This window comes from Helicoverpa armigera, chromosome 12 (genome assembly GCF_030705265.1).
Source record: "Helicoverpa armigera isolate CAAS_96S chromosome 12, ASM3070526v1, whole genome shotgun sequence".
Classification (NCBI taxonomy): domain Eukaryota; kingdom Metazoa; phylum Arthropoda; class Insecta; order Lepidoptera; family Noctuidae; genus Helicoverpa; species Helicoverpa armigera.
The window spans coordinates 7443235-7450507 of NC_087131.1; the positions used below are offsets into that span (position 1 = coordinate 7443235).

General features: G+C 38.0%; 1 long non-coding RNA gene across 1 annotated transcript; it reads right to left on the minus strand.

Moving 5' to 3' along the window:
• Positions 1-1383: 1383 nt before the first annotated feature.
• Positions 1384-1800, minus strand: LOC135117684 (uncharacterized). The gene is made up of 2 exons (XR_010277051.1): positions 1590-1800; positions 1384-1512 (listed from the first exon to the last, which is right to left on the minus strand). It is a non-coding gene; the product is annotated as an uncharacterized LOC135117684 (long non-coding RNA).
• Positions 1801-7273: the final 5473 nt, after the last annotated feature.

Below are 7273 nucleotides of genomic sequence, written 5' to 3' on the forward strand. Positions count from 1 at the left end.
CCTACTAAACAAGCCGCGGCTTCCTCCTCCATACAAAACTACGCTTGCGTGACGTCATCCACGCCGCGCCGCGCGATGTTCGCAAAATATGGGCGAGCGGTAAGCCGGCTCACGGAGCTCACGGAGCGGCTTCCAGCCAATCAAAACTCTAGTTCTTATTTTGTTTTAGATAATACCATTAACAATTTGTTCTTTGTATTACTTAATTGAATTTATAAGTGTGTATATCATTTGGAAATAACATACCTAGTTCGTGTGTACGTACAATATTTTATGTTAGTTTAAGTGTTTTAGTTACATTATGTCAACATAGATGGCGTTGTGCATTTTTATGCAAATCCTGAATCGCGGTGTTAAGATTCTCCGCGATTTAATGACCCTACTTGGGAATTTATAATTTTTTGTATTCACTTTGTAAGTGGTTGGCAGTATCGGTACTCCCTACTAATCCCTGCGATCGCACTGTGACCTGGTACTCAGTACGAGTACAGTGTGTTGTGTGTAGTGAAAATAGAGAGACCTACGTTGAAATAAGTTATTTTGATATGTAGACAGTTTGCATGAGGTTTCTTTTTAGTGTACCTACTTTTAAAACTTAACTAGGATAGCATTTATCGCATTAGACTGTTTTCCGACAGATTATTTACTTTAGGAAGGAACTTATTTTTCAAGGTTAAGTTTTGAGAATAAAAACGTGTTATAAAACTCGGGCACGCCGCTCGGGTGAATTACCTACCAATAAGACGTCAATATTAAAATTACTACGTCCTGATGGATTTATGAAACATATACCTACGATAAATATCAATGGCTAACAGGCCGTTGTAAATTAAATAGGTACTTAAAATGTATTGTTTCTAGTGCTAACTTTTCTCAGATTCTTGTAGTTAATATACCTACCTAACTAAAGATAATAAAGTTTTATAGATATGTATTAATAATCTGCCGAATTCCTCGAGAAAACATGTTCAAACTATCAGTCTCTCAGTCAGTGCTAAAAGGTGGACTGAGAAATTACCTCCATTACCTCCCCCATCCCTGAGTACTCCCCAGATTTTTTGCTGCTGCTTCCTATTTCATTAAACCACCCTTCGCCACTGAAAAATATCACTACCAACATCTCATTATTAAGAGCGCTATTACAAAATCGAATCGCTCAGGTTTAGGTAAATTAGACGATAGCCGGCAGCACTTGCGCGCGTGTGCGTCTAGTGAAATACGCAACGCACACCTGCGGACCGCTACGCGGCACAAACAAACTTGAGACTTTGCCACTTTTTTTCCGAAATAGTTTATTGGTTTTATAGTTTATGAAATATTATTTGTACTGATGAATTTTATAACCTAGAATAGCTCGATTGAGTTACAATAAACAAATAATCGTTTACAATTTTTAAATTATTTAATCGACAACCAAACTTTTCACCATGTTTATCAATTAGGTATAAGTAATTGATTTATAGAAAAACTAAAATCTATAATTCGTCTTCCATGTATTGTATCTTCATTTTCCTGCAACAATAAAAACTAGGAATGTAAATAGTTTATTAAAACAAATATGTCTGTCGCGAGTGACAAAAAATACTTACCATATTATTTGTACTGGTATCCGATTGAGTCTGATAATCTGAATTAAATATGCTTTCATTATCCTGCAAGAATCAAAGATATCCAATAATATTATTATGCAACAGCGAAACTAACGACGATGACATTTACGTACATATTTCTATATAACCAACATCAAAAAAAGAGAACCCAATCTATAACATTTTCGCATTAGAATATCATGGCCTAATACTTATGTATATTACATTTCAATCAGAACATTATAACTAATAAATAAAATAAAAACTCACTAGTATCAAAACGTGTTAGATGCGTAGGTTGCGCTATATTTTTCGAACTCCGGCGAGTTTACGCTGCGCAACAGCGAGCGATACGTCCCTCCTCGGTAAGCGCTTGGCGCTGACTAAAGTTGAACGCCGCGCGTCACAAGATTTATATTGATTCTTTGCATTGCAAACAAAAATTATTTTAAAATATTGTTTTACTTTTAAATAGGCCATTTTTTTTTCAAGCTTTATAACAATACCACCTTAATTATTAAATACTAGCTTCTGCCCGCGACTTCGTACGCGGATCCTGTCCCTTATGCCAGCGACTACGGGGTCAGCAAAATCAAAGATCTTAATCGTCTGATATTGAATTTTAAGAGCCCGTTGACTTGAAAACAACGGAATACGCATTAGAAACGTTCCATATATTTAATTCTTGTACTACAACGGCAAAAGCACAGCAGACTAAACAAAACGCTGAGAACTGAACCGCAAAAGAGGCGACCATAAGGATAAAAGTAGTGATTCTAATTAGTCCGCATTTAAGTTGTGTGGCAAAAATATTACACGTATTATTACGTAAAAAACATTAAATGTTACTGAGATGACAAAGTCGTGATGACTTAGTGGAAGTCATGGTGGTTTAGTGGGTAGAGAACCAATCTCTCAAGTATGAGCGTGCGTCCAGTTGATTCCAGGTCTGGCAAGTACCTGCCAATGCAACTTTTCTAAGTTCGTATGTAGGTACTTTCTACGAATATTTTGGATACCAATGACCGTTATTTGGAAGGCATGTTAAACTGTAGGTTCCGGCTGTCATTGAACATTCTTGGCAGTCGTTATGGGTAGTCACACCAGTAAGTCTGACCAGTTTTACCAAGGGGTGTTGTACACTGGTACTCAGTTGCATCGTGACCGGAAGGAACACTCTTGAGATAATAACGACAATAATAATGAGATATAAGCACCGCAGGACATCTGAGGCTGATGACGGGGAGTAGCTACCCCGCGGGGCTATATATACTGAGTTCTCCAGGGAGAGTATACTGCCCCCATCTCCGGCCGGTCGGAGTGAACCATGACGGGGGTAGGTCTCAAGCCTCTGGCTTGGCTTGGCCGTCCAGAGTGGAGTCGCTAGAGCAGGGTTAGTAGCCCTGCTCGGAGGATGCCTCGTGGTAAGTGACCCACAGGGAGCGCGTAATCTGCGTTTAAAATCCGCCGAGGTATTCTCACACTTCAGCCGCTCATGTCCCTGTTGCCCTCTTGTTGCTATTCAGTGACTGATTCCCGGGGGCCCAGTAAGTGAGCTGGCGAAGTCTCCACCTGCAATTTTTACATGTATCTAATACATTGTCATCGGCAGGTGCCATAGTTCCCGTAGTTTCCCCATTCCTAGTCCATTAGCATCCCATCACAATAGCCCATGTAGTTTTCATCCACAGTTAGCAATAGTTTAGAACAGAACCGGGGATTGTCTTTTTTAACGACGTCCACCGGGGATTGTCCTTGAGTTCATATTTCTATAGTGTATAAAGGGATAATCGTAGGTTTTGTGTCACCATACCTATTTCATAACATTCGTTTCTATACATTTCAAGTGTAGTATTGCTCTTGAAGTTCCACATCTGTATTGGGATTCTATAAAACTCGATCAACAACTCGCATTTCACTTCGATTCGTAATGTCATTTCATACTTTAGGGGAGGTAGGGGAGCGATGGGCACTTTTTCACATTTATTGCATAAAAAATCAGATTTTACAGATAATCAACTTTTATTGCCATTTCTTATGTTTGGCTAGATAAAATCAAAGAGCTATCCTAAAAATTACAATCAGTTTCAACATTACGAGATATTTAAACGGTTTAAATAAAACCGTCGACACGTCAAAATTTTGTTTAGTCTGACATGCTTTAGTTGGTACTTACGTAGTGTTTAAAGTTACTTTTTGCTTTTTATAGGGTTTATCGTTTATAACATTTTGTCATAATAATTGCGTACTTTTTGGGTCGGGGTTTTTTAATTTATAATTTTATTTTATTTCATGGTTTTAAAGGAGCTCCTTAATGTTTCCTTCTTTTTATGATGGGTTCGCTAATGCGATCTCAGCCAAAGGAAGCTGTTTAACAATCCTCATGACAAACTGGCTCTGGGAGAATTGCACAGATTGAGAAACAATAAAGATGGACCTTTGTTGATCCAGGGTTATATATCATTCTAGGGTTTCATCCGCCACATCCCATTTCCAGAATTAGGTTCTCGTCAATTAGAAACATGAAGAAAACTAGTCAAGACAAATTAAACGAGCCCAAACTCGATGGGTTTACTAAAAGGCAGTTCAGGGTTACCTATCTTCGTGTCCTAACAGCAGACCAGCTCAGTGGTTCCAGAAGACATTAGTATTTCAAATTTTAGATCCCACAGATGCTTGCAAGTAAACTGAGCGTGTAACATTCCTATCACACCTAACAAACGAGCTGATGACCTTGAAGACCTGAACCGATTTCCACCAAACATAGCTATGAACACTCCCGAATGACATTCCTTTAAAACAAAAACCGCATTACAATCGGATCATCCGTTTGGGAGCTACGATGCCACATACACACACACACACAGACACGTAACATTCGTTTTTGCGTCGGGGAGAATGGTTTGCGACGGAAATAAAGATTTATATAACGAGCAATACAAGAGGTATCAAAAGGTTAAAAATAAAATTAACAGCTGATAAATATGGAGTCCCTAGATCAAGTTGGCAACGGTACCTGAAACAAGATTCTATAAAGGATTTTAGCGCAGATTTATAACCTCACAAATTTTCACTGAAGAAGAAGAACAAAATTTACAAATTATACATTACATGGTATGTCCAAGCCTCCCTACCATAGGGAGCATTGGACACTTTTGACTTAGTTTATAAAAAAAAAATCGGTAAAAAAACTTAAGTAAAACGGTTTTATCTTATGTGCACTGAAAACTAGAAAATAAAAAATAGTTACTTACCTGTCAACCTACGTAGGTGGTCCCGGTCATATTAGACTAAAATAAAAACGTGGGGCCCATAAACTATTGCTGTAGTACCTCTTCTAGAGGTATAATAGGTGTGGATTGCATCGACTTACTATAATCGTAACTGGAGATTTTGACAATCAATCATTAATAATAGAAAATACACATACCTTTCATTAGTTTTCTCTTTATAACGATCCGAAACCGCAACAAAATATTAAAGTACTTTTACGAGTGTTTGTTCTTGACAACTCACAGAAATGACAGATAGTCTATGGATGAACACCGTTACCAGTCGGTAACGTAAACTACCCAATAAAAAAAAAACTATGATCAAATCAGAATAAAAGGACCCCCCCCCCCCTTTTAATCTGATTTGATCATGTCTCCCAACGCCCATCTCTCCCCTACCTCCCCTATAGATAGACAGATTTTGGCAGATCTGTCAAAATCTCGACTTTAATTTAGTTCAACTTGTCAACACGCTCGATAGTGTAGCGCTAGTGTAGTTTGACAATGTCAATCACGAAACTTTAAGGTAGAATTCCGTGGGTCGCGATTGTCGCAGCCGCGCGCGACAAAAGTCAACCTATGAAAATGTATGGCACCGCTGCCGAGGGCCGCGACAGTCGCGCGCGGACGACGAATTTCGTGAGCCGCTGGCGGCCGTACGCTTCTCAACATGGTCTAGCGCTTAATAACATCTATAGAATTTTAGTAAAACCAGAATTAAATTGTTGACAATGCCGCGAGCAGCTTACGAAATTCGTCGGCCGCGCGCGACTGTCACGGGCCTCGGCAACGGTGCCATACATTTTCATAGGTTGACTATTGTCGCGTCCACGGAATTCTACCTTTAGATCGAAGTCGAAGTGAGAGTGATGTCGAAGTGAGTTGTGATATTTTATAGAATCGACATGCTGGTGTTCCAGATCTTCGATGTATATACGTAGAGAGTGCTTATTAGATTGAACCACTTTTGCAAAAACGTCATATCTTTATACGCTATAGTCTAGCTGGGCTCCTGGGGTTCCACATCAGGTGTTTTACATCTTCAATTTTTATAAGTCAACAGAGAGTGCTTATCAGATTGAACAACTTTGCTAAAACGTCACACCTCTATATGCTATAGTCTAGCTGGGCCCCTGGAGTTCCACATCAGGTGTTTTAGATCTTCAATTTGTATAAGTCAATAGAAAGTGCTTATCAAGTTGAACAACTTTTGCTAAAACGTCATACCTGTATATGGTACAGAGAAGCTGGGCTCTTGGGGTTCCACATCAGGTGTTCCAGATCTTAAAATTTATGATCTCAGCTGAAAATGCTCATCACATGAAACAATTTTTGCTATGGCACCATTTTGGTATCTCTTATAGTTTTGTTGGTCTGTTGGTGTACTGCATCAGGTCTTCAAGTTTCGAAGATAAATTATAGCCTATATGTTGACCAGGTTTAATACTGATACAACAAAGAAAAAATCATTGAAATCCGTCTAGTAGTTCCGAAGATTAGCGTGTACAAACAAACAGACATACAGACATACAGACATACAGACATACAGACAGAATTTTTTTTTTGGATTTGTGCTCCATTACTTTTTCTAAACCCCACCCAATTATTATTTTTTTAATATATTCAATGTACAGACACAGTTTTTTTACAGATTTATTATATGTATAGATTTTTTATTTGAATTTGGATTATACTTTCATAGATAAAAAATATAGTTTTGTACGGAAAATTGTCAGTAACTCTCAGTTTTATAGAATTATTTTTGGTGTATTACTGTATGAATTGTAATAAATTGGTTTAAGCACAAGTACAAGATATAGTTGTATCTTGAACATTTTTATAAATGGTTAAATTGCTATATCCTCGTAGTACTGAAGCATCAAAAGATCCCCAAAAGCAACATAAAACCGTTTAACTTAAAAGTTTTTTTACCGATTTTTTATTTTCTAGTTTTTAGTATTTAATGAAAATGCCTACCGAATATTCCTCATTCTATATATGGGTCAGCAGCGGTGAGGGAGTGCCAAACTCTTACTGACTAAAAACCGTTGTATTTCGACGTAGGCCTTTATGTACCAGGACAATCCCGCAGCCCAGGCAGGCCTTGGCCCTGTTGGGCCCCGCTGGGGTTGCTGACAGTATTCTACTTGAGTAGCCCTTTCATTTGATACCCATATTGAGGGGGTTGTGGAAAAAATATGTAATCCGCCATTTTGTACCGGCGGCCATCTTGGATTTACAATGTTATTGATATTAGTATATTGTATTGTCATCGGAATTAAAGGTGTGTACCAAATTTCAGATCAATCTGACAACAGCAAGGTACTTAAATTTGAATTACTAAATTTGACCCAAGAAAGAATAAATAATAAAACAAACAGGGTAAGCTAAATAAAACCGTTTAATAATAAA